This window comes from Gallus gallus, chromosome 5 (assembly GCF_016699485.2).
Source record: "Gallus gallus isolate bGalGal1 chromosome 5, bGalGal1.mat.broiler.GRCg7b, whole genome shotgun sequence".
Taxonomy (NCBI): domain Eukaryota; kingdom Metazoa; phylum Chordata; class Aves; order Galliformes; family Phasianidae; genus Gallus; species Gallus gallus.
Window position 1 is genome coordinate 12,840,552 of NC_052536.1, and position 15,721 is coordinate 12,856,272.

General features: G+C 41.1%; 1 protein-coding gene across 2 annotated transcripts in view; it reads right to left on the bottom strand.

Annotated features, from left to right (window-relative positions):
* The window catches only part of KCNQ1 (potassium voltage-gated channel subfamily Q member 1), a 321,505-nt gene that overhangs the window by 2,844 nt on the left and 302,940 nt on the right, over positions 1-15,721 (bottom strand). The gene's annotated exons all lie outside the window — the stretch shown is intronic.

Consider the following 15,721-nt stretch of genomic DNA (forward strand, 5'->3'; position numbering starts at 1 on the left):
GCCCTTCTAATTTGTAGGTGAAAATATAATGAAAAATCAGCATATCGAAGAGAGACTAAGTTATGGATTTGTCCAAAACTTAGATTAAACTTGGAGTACATTTGGGGTTCTCAGAGGAAAATCAAGAACCAAATGTTTCTAGGAGCAGCAGAACTTAGATCTCTGGTTTCTTGCATTTTCCAGTCAAAAAGTAATGTGTACCATCCCTTTTATCTGGCACAAAAAACCTTCTCTCTGCTCTGACTCACATGCACTGAGCCAGATGTCCTGAGGGGCAGACGGACGCTTACAGCTACGATTTGGCAAATTCAAAGTCATGCCCACTCTGCCCACTGGCATGGCAAGCAAGCAAGTGTGCCTCATGGAAAGATGCCTGTCCTTCCTGGAAGGGAAGGGGCTCAGAAAGTGGGCGAGGGGGGGAGGGCTCCTTATGGCCTCTCACTCCTTGCCCCAAACATAAAGAAAAAGCCACAGTTTTGTCCTCGTAGTCTCGGATCCATCCATGGCAATCTTCAAACACTAAGGAAACCTCTAGGCAAGAAGATGTAACAGTTTTCAAAAGGGAAAAGAAAGTAAGCAGAAAAAAACGTGATGGGAATAAATTGCTGCCTCAAATATCTGTTAGAAAGTAGTGAAAGGCACATAAAACCGCCAGAAAGAGCATGAGTGGGAGCAATTTATATGTGCCTGGCTACCATCCAAGTATCACACAGGATAGTAAAAGACAGTAAGGCTGAGCAGAACATCAACAAACCTGGAGGATTTCAGCAGAAACTAAAATGTTTTTCCACTGTAGAGAAAATGCTGTTTTTTTCAAGCACTTTGTACAACTGGTAGGGAAGCAGATACAGTAATTTAAAAATATGAGGTGCCAGAGATTTATACTTTGCAGCTGGTTTTGAAAACATTAGGCAAAGCACTCTAGATGATACATGAAACACTAGTAATTCTGGATGGAAATGGCTGTTGAAAGAGGAGATTCTTCAAATGAGGAAGCTCGAGATTTCAAGTTCAAGATTTCTAGAAGGAAATACAGATGGAAAATGGAGCAGATCATCAGGTTTTCATTTCATCACAGTTCACTCCCTTAAAAAAGGGCATGCTTTGCACTAACAGTGCCCATCACAGATGGCAAGTTCATGATGCTCCGAGCGAGACAGTATGCATCAGGGGTAGCTTGTCTCATTCCTGCAGTGTTCACTGCCCAGGCATTGCTTGCTTTCTGAGATAGCTGCACTGGAAGGGCATTTCCTCTAACAAGAAATGTCTTTTTGCTAATTACTCTGAACTAAGTAAGGGGATTTTTATAGGGTATTTTCTAATTTGTGATTCCAGGCAGGGATTACCAGAGGAAACACAGACTGAAGATATATCTGGAAAATGTACATTTATGAAACTCTTGCAGTGATGAGCTATTGAACATGACAGTAGATTGGACTGAGATCTGGATAGTCCTTCAACAGCTGCGCATCTTGGTGATGAAGTACTGGGGAGAAGTGAGATGTGAATACTCTTGCTGGGAAATAAATTCCCAGAGATAATTGTCTAATTTTTCTATGGAGTAAGGTTTGGCTGCTGCAGCTGTGGCGTGCAGGAGGCCCACAGAAGCAGAGGCAGAAGCTAATTACTATTGAGCTGAGCCATACGAGATAAAAAGTAAAGACCTAACCTCATCTTCCCCGCTCCTGTTAACTGGTGTAGGCCTCTAAAGCCACAGTGCAGCAGTTGTGCAGGGAGGTACAGACAGCTGGTTGCATGTAGTGAACAAGACTACGAGACTGCTCTTCTGAGAGGATGAGAGAGCAAATAGTGAGCAACTGATCTATTAAACTTCCACAGATAGTCACATACTATTCATTTAAAATGCATTTTACATGTTCATTACAGATCCATGATATCAGTCAGGATACAAAATGTCACAGTGAATTTCTTTCCTTGTTTCCTACCCCATCCCCGAAAAAAAGGAAGCCTGGATGGCTCCAGGACAGCTGGAAGACAATCTCCTTCATGCACCACTGTGAAAGAGAAATAAAGAAGGGTCTGGAGATCCGTCCCAAAACTTGTTACAGGGATTTACTGGGAAGGGATAAGGGTAGCAGGAAATACAGGGCCAAGAGGAATGGTATTTTCAGTCATGGATATTTAGGATAGTGGGGCAGTGGCTCTGGTAGTGGCTTCTTAATAAGGAGCTCCTATTGCTCTGCAGGCTAAGAAGCTTTAATTGAAAGAAAACTATGGTCTCTATCTGTGCATCCTCATAGGTGGTTTTCTAAAGAACCCTTTCCATGTTTGCTATTCAGTACTGCGCTTGCTGATAAGCTAGTGTATTTCAGAAAAATACACAAAAATCCCTTCTGTTAACAAAGCCATCTTCAACAAAGCCACAGGCACACTAATGACTCAGTCAGAGCAAAAATAAGAGGGGAGAAATATTCCAGAACTTACAATACATGTTAATGGCAATGATACAAAGGAAGGCATCAGTATCAAGCAGCACTTCAAAAAACACTGAGTGCATCCTTCAAGCTAAACATCTCTTTTTAAGGTGTGGACATAAGTCATTCTTTCTTTAGTGAGATTCGTCCTATTTAGGTACTGTTCTTAAGAATATTTGAGGAAGCTTTAGAGAGCAGCTTCCCTGGCTCCTCTTCTTGCTAAGTCCCTACACGTTGTGGTATCTCAGTATTTCTAAAAGCTAATGCCTCAGAGATTTCACGGTCCCATGAACAGGAACAAAGCTAGGAGTGGCTTTTCAAAAGCTCAAGGATAGGTATAGGAATCTTCACCGAAGATTTCCTTTGCGCTTTTCTCTGCAGCTGTGATAGAGGTAGGAGAGAACAGCAATTTCAGTATTATTAAAGAAAGTTTCCTTCTTCAGGTACACCGTTTTTCAAAACTATTGGCAACAGCCATTCTTCCATTTACAGCACCCAAGATTCCAGATCCTTGAGAATCCCCTTATCAGAGCTTCTGGCTTCGATATGTTTATTTTGTTGCCAGAGATTAGGCAGCGTTCTTGCTGGAGGTTATATACTAGTCGTTGAGGTGTTTATAGGAGAATGTAATCTGCATGAAGGAAGATTTGTTCTCCAGACTGTCTGTACTTTCTCTTGAGAGTTGTCCAAAGAAGGGAGTATGTGTGTGGTGTCTGGGGGAAGGATAGAGGAAGTGGAGCCAGTGAGAAAACACTCTCCTCTAATATAACATTACTCCTGGCTAGAAAAATATAAAGGCTGAGCTTCTGAGGAACCAAATTAGCAGGTTTTGTGGGCTGCACATGACTAGTCAATGAAAATACTGTATAAACACTGCAGCCACTGTCTTAACTGACAAATAAAACTGACAAATTTGAAAAGACGGCATCTTAGGAAAGAAAGGCACTTGTTCCACGCTGTCCTAAAGTCAGCTCCTTTGTATAAAGTTCTCAGTGCCAGCCTCCTGTTAGTTTTTTAATATTTTTTTTCTTTTTTTTTTTTTCGGTAAACAGAGGCTGTTGCTGATCTCACTCTGTATCTCTATAATAAATCCTTTTTCCCACATTTCTCATCAGTGTAAGAAAAAAAAAAAAAACTGATTTTTGTTAGTAGTAACCCCTAAACTGTGCTGATAATTCTCTATGAAACAGTGTGTGCTGCTCCGTGATTTCAACAGAGAATGATGACCTGGGGCTGGGAAGAGACTTCTTAGCCACTGAGCCAGGACTGGAGCTCAGGAACAACTGGGATACCCAAGGCAGTCATCTGCTTTGATTCTCCAGGAGTTCCCTTGAAATCAGAGCAAAATGCTACCAAATAGAGGCTTGACCCAACACAGTGAATTCCCAGTGTGCTGTGTACAACTCCAGTTTTGTCACATTTTTCTTAATTGTATTGGAAAGTAAAACAAATTAGTAACACTGGCAACACCAACATGTGGCCATTTGATTAGCGACTATAACGATTATGGCATTTTCACTCATTTGAAGAATTTTGTCCTGATGATGCAGCACAAGCTTTAGGGTACCAGATATTCAAGCTACGGAAAACAGGAGAAATCAGAAATTCAAAATCAAAAAGGAGAATTTTTTCCTTTCTAAATGTCCTTTTCCCCAAGTAAAAATATCTTAAAAACAAAAACAAAAAAAACAACAGCAAACATTTTCAAAGTTTCTGACCTCTCTGGCTAGCAATTTGCCTAGCTCCATTTCTTTCCTGTGGCTTTTGGTTATTTTTAGAGAACTGTAGATCACAACTATAATGACATTTCTCAGATTAGAAGTCTCCCTTGAATTCTATCCAAAACTGCCAATAATAAGAGACATGCTCCAACAGGTCAGAAACTCAGAAAGTGATCTGAAAAAGTCACTCAAGTACTGTGTAACAGCAATCTGCAATCTGTATAAAATATGGCTTACATGTTAGCCAGCACAGAATATAGGCCGCATGTTTTGTAACTGCCATTTTCCCCACAGATGAAAATTAAGATAACAGCCTTCAGTGACAGCAGTAGTTGAAGAAGATATTACAAAATAAAACGGCAATCTTCACAGCTATCTTTGACTATTTCCAGCCAGTTACACGCAATTCATCTTTATGTGAATAAATGCTTCTGGATTTGAAGCTGGCAAGGCATCAAACTATTAAACAAGACCTACGAAGAAAAAGTAGTGACAACAACAATAAAGGAGAGAAGCTGCGTAGTCACCTTCATAAAACTTACATGGCTATAACTTGCTGATTGACTGAAGAAAAGAAGGCAAAATTAATAAGCACTACTATTACTCTCTAACAAGGAGGTTGGTAGGACACTGCCAAAAGGAAGAATTAGTCACAGGAGAGTGAATTATACTTGGCCACAAATGGTTATTGAGTACAAGCTTCAAAAGGTGGAGAAAAGATTTTGGTTATGATTATTTTAAAAGTGGAGAAGATTCAGAAAGACCAAAGGTAAAAGAAAGTCAGGGTTGGATGACCTGGCTAGCTGTTGTTGGATGACCTGACTATGCTGTTTCTAGTCAAGCAAGAAGTGAGGAGCAAGATGGAAGTGATAGAGGAAGGGGGGAAGAAGTGGAGACTGAACACTGCTGCTGCTTGAGAAAAGAGAGCTGTGAATGGTGGCTGTGGGTCAGTGCTTTTGTTGTTGCTATTATCAACTTCTTGTAAAAATATCTGGCTTATTTAAAACACCGAAAATATTAGAAATCAGCTCTTCCTGAGAATCTTCTTTCACCTCTAGATGTAGATTTGGGCTAAGAAGCCTCTCTGATTGCTGACTGCTCCCAAAACACCCAGGCCAGTCCTGCTGCTTCACAGCACTGAATGCATGCCCAGATGTGTGCAATGCTTGCAGATCTATCGGGCATCCAGAGGGCTATAGCCAAGCAATAAAATTTGTGGTTGACTGTTGCTGTAGATAAATGAGACAAGACTTAAAACACATGGAAATTTTCAAGTTAGGACCATGTCCAAAATCTACAGTCTTTGGCCCAGCACAACCTCAGGATACAGCTTTTTTTTTTTTTTTTCTTTTTTTTTTTCCTTTCTTTTAACTGAAATATTACAAAGGTCAGAGACTATTTTTTAACCCTTCCCTTTAAACTACTAGAGTGTTACAAAGTGAGGTGTTGAGGAAGAAGGGAGTTTGGAATACTCTTCTGAGTGAAGCCAGGAAACTGAAGTCCAGGGTCTTGTCTCCAAATATTACTTTTGCCATAAGCTAATAAAGAATATAAAATCCCTCCATCCTTTGGATTTTCCAAAGATTTCCTTATCTTCATCTACTATAGCCCCACCTTCAGGAAATGATATCTCTTCCACCCATCACAACTTTTTTCCATTTCCAGTTGAAAATACAGAACAAGTTGACAAGAAGAGACAGATTCTTTCCTTAAATGTGAATCAGTGATACAAAAAAGCAGGAAACATTTATGTGCCCACAAAAAGAACCAGGCATACATCTAGCAGCATCATTCCAAGCACTTTCCCATGTTACGCTTAAATTGCAATCCAGCGTTATGAAAGATGCCAAACAGGCTGGAGATAATAAGAAATGTAAAGGAAGTATTGGGCAAAGAAGCCAGAAAATCCCCAACAACTTATGTCCATGCAATAGTTTGAATACAGCTATAGAACAAATGGCAGCAATTAGTGCATCTTATATCCAAAACACTGTGAACTTTAGTGCATCTATACAGCACTATGCTGCAGTAGATATGTACTATGATTTTAATCCCAAAGTGGGAAGAAAGGAGGCGGTAAAGTTACTGGCAAGGCTTCGGATTTACTAAACATCTCTAACTGGAAGGAAGTGATCTAAATCCGTTTAAAAGCCATCTTCTCCATGTTGGGTAGATCTCAAAGCACTTTTCTTTTTTTTTTTTAATGAAACAGAAGTCTGGAAAACTGATTGCTTTCTGATTCCCAACCATATTCACCAAAACATTCCTACTCTGCGTCCTTCTGGTTGAGCACCCCAGTGCCTATCTGCAGGGGAAAAAAAAAAAAGCCTGTTCATCTAACAGGCATTTATATTTCAGATGCTCCAGTTCCACAGATGTGAAGAAAACTCCCTGTGGAACTTGCCCCTGGAGGACTCTCTTTGCTGGTTTACTCACGGCACTACAGCCTCTGAACATCACTCCATATTTTTGTTGTCAGAAATTTGGCAATCAGACAACGACTTTCTCCTGGCTGTAGATTCCTGTTTCAAATGTGGAACGGTGGCATATTTACAACACTTCAGGGTTCAAGAAAAAAAAAAAAAGAAGAAGGAGAAGAAAAAAAAGACCAAACTAACATAAAAGTATGTCCAGAACTCTTTTTCACAGCAAAATAACCCCCAGACCTCCTTGCCAGCATAACCAATTAAACAAAACAAAACTGACTAATCTTGACCTCTCTCCAAAGGGGAATGTTTTGTTTCTTGAAACCCTGGCTCTTGCTCTCAGATGATACTGGGACTATGACTAATAACCTCTTGCTGGAGTACTGCTGATAATTTCGCCATTGAGTAGCTGCTCTAGTTCTGGATCATCGTAGCACGCACTGAAGTTGCCAAGATTTTATTTTTAAAAAACAAAGAATAAGATATACATTCATAGTCCCCAGTGTTAGGAATACATTTTTCAGTTTTAACTGTTAGGCTTTGCCTGACAATTTTTCCTCCTTCCTCGGAACTGTTATTTTTCAGATGCCTGCTAAGAAATGGCTCCTTTTTTCCTTTCTCTCTCTAAAACACTTTTCCTAATTCAAAACAGATTTGTGACTGCAGCTCTTTTCAAAACAAATGCGCCATGCATCACATCGAGTTAGGTCAGCATTGCTTATGTTAATGTTTCACACTTCACTCAAATTAGGCGTCCACACTCCTTTTTAAGGTAACGTGGCCAGATGAGGTGCACAGCATTTTCCAGTCGGAATAGAAAGTGAGACACATCCACAGGTTATGCATCTTACAGCAGACACAAATTCTTTCTTACAGTGGAAACGAATTGTCTACTTCAGCTATGGCACAGCCATCTCAGCACCACATCGCTACCCACAGCAGGCAGACAAGAACCAATTCAATAAGTTCATTTTAACTTTGGTCACTGTCAGTATGCTAAAGGAAAGGAAAGCTCAATCTGTGCAAAACTTGAGAATGGAAGTTAGTGCAAAATACTGTAGAGTAGCGCTGTGCTACTGCTTTGAAAATTTAGTCTTCTAGCTCCTTTCTTTAGGCAAGCAGTATTGGTAGTAAGGAGGTGTGGTGTGTGTAAGTTTGGTCAGAGTGAGGAATTTTATGAGTCTGATGGCATTGGGTCCCTTAATACACCAAAAACCAAGAACCTGGAAATCAAGGGTCATTTTAAAAACTGTTGGCTGGCTTTACTTCCATAGTCACTGGGGTACTTGCACCCACAGCAGTGATTCATATGGTTTGCCCAACTTCATATGTTCCCCAAAGGTAGGGTGGGTGCCAGCAGAGATGGACAAGGAAAGGGAACAGAAGACAACAGATATTCTGCGGCATGGAGCGGGATTGAGAGGTCGTCAGTGCTATGGGCACAGGGTAAGAAGATGAAGGCACCTGCCTGGTTTAAGATACTACTGAAGTATCTTTAGTAGTTTACCATGTGCCTTAAGATTTCTCTGTGTAAGATTCTACTGAATAGCAAAATATCGTGGATGGGCTGGGCTGGGATTGGAGGCAATGGGATGGCAAGAGTAGGGCTTAATTGTCTGCTTTCTACTCAAAATGCTAAAGAACAAGATGAATTCAGTTGCTTTTTTTTTTTTTTTTGCTGTTGATGGGTTTTTTTAAAAAAATCTTCTGGCTATTTTTTTTTAAACATCTGTAATCTACTCATTATTTGTGATTTGATAGGTACTATATGAGCAGAAAAAACATTAACTCCTTTCTACCCCAAATCAGCTTACAAAATTAATAACCATTAAATGACTTCTGCAGCAATCAAAAATCACTGGGGAAAAGGAATGGGGAGAAAAAGAGAGGGAAGCAATTATAATAACAGTGAGTTTTGAGATTCCCTGAGGGCTGCTGGTAATAAAACCAATGGCAACATGAATCTCTGTTCGATGCGGTCATGAATTTGTTTTCAAATGAAAAATCTTTAAAAAGATCCTTTCAATAGAAGTTTTTAGAGGACAAGCTCAGCATGAATAATTAGACCAGAAATACTTGATAAATATTATTATGGAGAAGTCATTTACGGGCCATGGCATATGCAGGTTAGAAATCCCAGTGATAAATAAAGCAACAGGCTTGCACCCATTCTGAAAACACAAAACCAGGGCTGTATGCTTGTATGCTTGAGTTAGTTCTTCAGAAAGGCCTGCTGTTGCACACAGATGCAAGATAGAAAACTGCAGTGGGAAAAAACAGAATAATGAAAGAAAACCACACACAATCCAAAGGCACTTTTCTTTCGCAAGGGCCAGAACAAAGATCAGAGGTGAAGTTTATTGGTGATAAAAATGTCTGCGGGCTCAGTCCTCTCCCGTACCCTTCTGACTGTCATTCGCTTCTGCTAAAGTCACACTCTTAGACATGCCTCTTTCAGAATATTCAGAAAAATAAAAATGCTTTTGCTTTGTAGAGATGCTAAGCACCTGGCAACACCACTGAGACCCAGAGATGCGGGTGCTTTGGACCCTCCAGAATCAAGTTGCCACAGACTCCTCAGAAATGCATTTCATTTATTTCCTGACTACTTCAAGAAGAGGTATCTACAATCAATCATGTGCCAACAAATAACCAGTGAGTGAGCTAGAACCTAGTATATTTACCAGCAGAAACCCATGTTTCATGGCATTATTCATAAAGGTGAACCGGTAGATCTTAGGGATACCAGAAGCAAAACTACAACAAAGACAACCAACTGCTAATGAAGAAAGGTTTTCACTCAAATTTCATGGGTCATACAGAGTCATTACACATGTCTGCAGGAGTTCAACAGTTCTGCCAATTGAATTTGGGGGAAATTATGTGATTATTTTGTTATGCATTTTGTAGTTTTGGACATTTTTCTTTCAATCTCAAGTTGTGGAGCCAACCAGGTAAGCGAGAATATCAGCTTCAATTTCCAGAGTTAGCTTCAAACCAGCCTTGCTGCAGAAAAAAATCTCAAATATAGGTTTTCATTGTACATCAGTCTCAGAAACAAGATTTCAAAGACTAATATCAGTTTCCTTTTTTTCTCTATTCTTCTTTTTGCATAAACACCCCCTTACAGTTCTATGTCAATCCCTTAAAACTCTGGGGTCTCAGCAGCTTTTGAAAACAAAGAGACACATCGTTTGGCTGCTCCCAGTAACAAGTGCTGCATGGGTTAACTTTCTAAACGAGTTCTATTGCAGGTTTCCCTCTGGTTCTGAGTCAGTTAAAATACCAAGGCTCTTCTCCATAACATTTTAAGTTACACTGTCTTCAAAAGTAAACAAACGTTTCTGATAAAATAACATGCTTGAAAAATGTAATGGATGACAAAGACAACAAAAAATCCTTAGTGCTTTTCTTTGTCAATAGCTTCTTCTAGGAATAGAGCCAGACTGGGCATTTATTTGGACTGGTAAACTATGACTCAAAAAGCGGATCTATTGGCAATGTAAGCAACTGCTCAGTGGTGGAAGCAAAAGGCTCACAGTCTTTCCTAGCTGATTAATCATCATGACAGGCTTGCAGATTAAATGATCTGCCCAGCTCCAGATGTTAGACGTGCATCCATGTCTTGCTATTCTTTTGGGTCATAGGCAGTAGCTTGGATTGCTCATTCTTAAGATAATGATGACCATTACTGTTCAAAACAAAAAAGATTTGGGCTCTGCAATTTTATCCTGTGATAGAGGAGACTTCTACACAAGATAACACAGCACATATTGTCTAGACACAATGAAATAGTTGAAAATCCTTCAGGCGGAGGTGGTGGCAGTCTTGCACGTAAAGCTTTGAGATGTTTCTCTCTCCAATCCCACCCCCTACTAGAACTGCTATCAATTGCACAAAGGATGGATATGAGCAGGATCTTTCCCCTCAAGCCCCTGTTATTAGCTGTGCTAACCCTTTTTATATCAATAACAAAATGTACCTTCTCTGAGATGGGAGGCAGCACAAAGTAATGCTCCACAGCATTTACAGACAGGAAACAAAGAGTGGAAAAGCAATGTGATGACAGCACAGGAGAACATCATGGTAGCAGAAAGAAGGGCTGTCTACCCAATACTAGTGCAGCCAGCTGGCTTATTACAAGCGTAGAATCCTTACAGGATTTACAATGACTGCCAGTAATGAGAAACGTCATTTTAATTCTCATCAAAAGTATTTCACTTTTGTCACCACAGAGGCACTGGCTTGGGCTTCAGTCAGGGAGGCCTTCATTAGGATCCCTCTGGAGAAAGAACATCAGGGGACCAACATCCCACTGCTGAAGCGAGCTGCAGCCTGCTGCTCCTGGAGATCCAACACTTGTGTTCTCCAAAGCCATACCCTGCTGTACGTGGAAGATGATCACACATACTGGTTTAGCTACAGGCAGTTCTGATTTTCTCTCTGCCTACTTTCCTTGAAAGAGTGAAAGAAGTTACTACAGAGTCACTTCTTTTCTTTCTTCTGCTAGCCTCTTTTTCTAGGTAGTATCTCTTTTTGTTTGCCCAACAGGGAGAGAGAGCAATCGGCTTGTCAGCAGAGAATTTCACTGACCCTAACCACAGAAAAAAGATCATCTGACAGTGCCTACTAAGGAATTCACATATTAAAACGCTAACGGTAGTCTGATTAAACAAAGCCATTTTCATCCATTTTCATGGATGACTTGATGTGATTCAGCTTATAATTTTAGTTCTGACACATCTGCTCTGAAAAGTGAAAGGAGTTTAATTCAGCCTCAAGCATCACGGTTCCTTTCGGGTATCAGTTGTTCCTTCTTCTTTACAGTATCGGCGCTGTTGATTTATATATTAAAGGAACAGTATTTTCAAACCAAGAAGTAATCTTCTCAAATTATACCTAATTTTAAGACAGAAGCTGAATGATGATGGGAATAGTAAAAATAATAAAAATGCCAAGTGCTTCTGTTTTCGTAAAGCCTCCAAGTGCTTAGGTACACACTATTCACAGCCCAGGAAATGGGGAAATGGAAACAACAGAAGGTGAAATGACTTGCATGAAATCCCGCAGAAGGTGGTTGAGAATCAGGAACAGCACCCACATCACCCCGAAAATCCCAGCAACCACATCAGGGCATCACTCTAGATGGGACATGGACTGTCACAATGATACAAGTGTCTGACACTGCCTTTAAGAGGCTGGTTTACACAGAAGGCAGAGGTCTGGTTGCACTTATTCCTCTCTGGCTCAGACAGAACTTGCAGTGTACATGTGCAAGTGAGAAGACCATGTGTGACCAGCTCTCTGATATGCATTATTTATATAACAGTTCTACTGACTGAAAAACTAATAAATCCACAGTCTGCAGATGATGTGCAGACATACAAACACATCATCACAAATATCACTTTATCTTGATTCTTTGCTGGCTTTTGTTGGTTTTGTGTTTTTTTTTTCCTTTTCCTCCCTGCTGCAGCATAGTAGAACATCTAGAAGAAGTACAATAGCAAAACAAGCCTCTGTCTAAAAAACCTTATTTAAATCACAATGGTTCATTCAGGCCACTTCCCCTAGGGATAAGTGTCATTTTCCAGGGAACATTTCTAGATGAATATTTCACATAGATCAAACTTTGTCAAACTCAATTGTGAAGCAGTGCTGCAAGGAGATCTGTATCTCCTTCACTCCGAGTGCCCTCCACTCCCAGATCAGCTTTTCAGTGATGGAGACCCATGTAGGTCGGTCTCTCTGAAAGTAATGCCTCCTATTTATTTCCACAGAAACTACAACAGATGCAAAGAGCAGAATAACATTGTTTGATAGAGCAATTTCTCAACTATAAAACACAGTTTTTCAACATAGTCATCACCATTAGTTACGTATTTTTGCCACTGATGAACAAGAGCCTGCATGCCATGCTCATAAGTATGTGCACCAGCAGAGGTGTCCTGTTGCCACTGATGAAATGCACCACCCACTGCCTCACTGTGCTCACATCCACTGGTTGGTCTCCACAAACGTTCCACAAGCATCAATGAATGTCGGCGGGTCCCATTTTTTTCCGCGTGGAGGAATTCAATTCCTTCACATTTATGAGGAAGGAAATGTATGTGATGTGCAACCTGAACCCAATTTTTGACTTTTTAGCTGCCTCGTCACTTGGCTTAGTGTGTGCTGTAGCACGGGTTTATTTTGCAGAGTAGGCTCTGTTTTTCAGCCAGGTACAAACCTTAACTTTTGGCCACCTGTTTGTTATGTTGTGCATCATCTGCAGTGACAGTAAATGAACTGCCACAGCTCAGTCTGTAGCTTTCTGCCCATAACACTGCACGAGACAAGAGGTCAAAACAAGGTTTCTCTCCTTGAGTATTGTAACCATGGACTATTTATAACTCTGTGTATATCCATGCCGGACAAAGAAGCTTTCCATGTGTAGAAAATGACATGAACTCAATCTTTGCAGACAGTCCCCGAGCCTAAAAACGCTTTTGTTAGTACAGCGAACACCTGTACTAATTATGCACTTCACTCAGTCGGGGGTCATTGCTCATGGCAAAGGTTTTAAATCAGCCACCCCAGGAGACAGACATCATTACACGGCTCGAGCAGTCGCTCTGATGCCACAGAATTAGGCAAACCTGGAAATACACTCAGACTCTGAAGTCTGTAAAAGTGAAAGGCTGTAACACTTCACTCTTGTGCACAATAGAGGAAATAATCAGATACAACTGCTGAAATCTGAAGTTTAATATTAATTTTAGATTTAAGCATATGTTCTCCCGACTTTCATGTAAACTACATTTTTTCATCCCTCCCTGTATGTCGTTCTGCGTGACCCAGCAAAACTTGCAAATGTGAGAAATGTCAAATAATGTTGTTTTATTCATGTGGTGATTCATAGCTGCTATTTATTCACCTAAAATTATGCTGGAAGTCACATTCCAAGGTCGGTGTTATATTTTCTCACTGATGTAGCTTCTCATTAGATGTCCTCTGCAGACGGTCCCTGCTCACTTTGCTGCTCATCAGTGCTGGTGCTTCCCTAGGCTTGCGAAGGCGTTAATTCTCTGCTGCCTTTGGCAAAGGGTATGCACTTATGCCTGCTCATTACTGCTTACAGGGACGTACCTGACATTCTTCATTATTCTTCTGCCTGTCATTTCTGTTCAAAAATGTGCACACAATATGTACAAATGAGTTCATATGTGCCGTATGCTATTAGGCTTTTCAAGCTCTGATTACATACAAGAGTGCTGTCACCAGCTTGACAGATAAGGCTGCTCCCAGGCTGCTTTTAATGCCGTTTCCTGATTTTCTGCTCTCCAGGACAGAAAATCTCAGGAATAACAATATGCAAAATGGAAAGAATTAGTTTTATATGACATGAAAACCAACGTCTCATTGATCTGGAGTGTCTTGATGGAGTGTCTTTGGAGTGTCTTCCAGCTTGGGTTAGTCTATGAGTCTCACAGGTCAGAGGGGCAGATACCTGCATTCCGCTTTCCTCTAATCCTAATCAGACAGGCAGCAATTAAAATCCAGACTTCTCACTAGTAAACCACTTCGGGTAGGGGCTTGCTTCAATCCCGTACACTCCAACGTTTCAGGCGTTCCTCGGTATAAAAGCAGCATCGCCTCTACCAGAGGAAAGGAGCCCTGGGTGACTGGCAGATGGCGCGGGCAGGGTTCTCCACGGGGCTGTTTACAGCCCTCAGCTCTGGCAGCACACAGCTGGGTAATTAAATGGGGAGCTGGGGGCGAAGTTGTTCAGAAACAACAAAGAACAGGAGGGAGCAAAGGCAGAAAAATCACCGTGCGAGGGCAGAAAGGGGCCTTTTAAGAGTTCCGCGTTTTCACAACTGCCTCCTGCGTGCATGCTAACAAGGTTTTCAGGGATGCAAATCACCAAATACACAAATTCTTTAGGAAGCGCCTAGGAACTCCAACAAGAGCGTTTGATCATTTAATATCAAACCACCTCCACGTTCTTTAATCTGTGCTTCATCCTGCACATTTGCAAGCGCACAGCATAGAGTTTCACAGACACGTATATGCAAAATTTTCCTGCCATTTGCATGACCCCTTTCAGTCAGATTCATTAGGCAACATTAGGGAAAAATCCCCCGAGCTCTGTGTATCCCATGAAGCCCTCTCCCTCCATTGTGCCTCAGCAACGAGACATGTTTTGCAACAATGTCTCCTAAACATACAATAGTCCCAATTTGCTTCTCTTTCACTCCAGAGTAAATGAGGAGTAAATCTATTGATGTCAATGGGATTAAGGTAATATAAATGGCCTGAAAATGAGGATCGCTGTTGGCACTTAGAAGAGAACACTCCAAAGGCTTATCCATTTGCACACAACATATCCCCCACTGCAATGGCAGCCCCACGCATCACCGCAAAGACCTCGCGGTACTAAATGGTGCCTTGTTCAAAGCGCACCCTTCCTCCGTGCAACACGGCGGCGGTGTTTACACGTGCTCTCTCACAAAGCAGCCCCGCCACGCAAATTCTAACCATTTACTTTTTCCATTTTTCTGTCATTTGGATTCCCTAAAGCCGCACACACTGCAGAAGAAGAAACCCCGCCCAACCTGGCAGAGCGCGATCCCAGCAGCAATGCTTTTGGAACACGAATCACAAGGTTTGCAGTGCACGCTGTGAAATTAATAGCAACCAAAAGGTTATCTGAAGCGTGATTAAAAAAAATAACGTGTTTGCATTGTTCTTTGCTAAAACAATCCCCGAGACCGCGTGTAAAAGTCCTGAACTGCAGGACAATAATGAGCTTGTGAATTAGGATTGTAAATTCCCTCTGCTGCGAATGTGGGAGCCATCAGGAGCACACATGATTGAGTCAGCAGTAACCAAGACACATACATACAGCACAGGCCACTTAAGTCTCAAAACTGCCATTTATCATTTCCTGAGAGAACAGTTTCTTGGCACGTCTCCTCTAAAAACATTTTTTTTTCCAAAACAACCGACCATTCCAGCAGGCTATGAATACCACTATAATTTGGTCTATTTTTCATATCAAGTAGACGATGGGCTCTGGTTTTCGTTTAATTAAAGAAACCTTCTTTTCAGTTTTCCAAGCTTTGCTTGCAGCAGGGCAAGATACCACAGTGAGCCA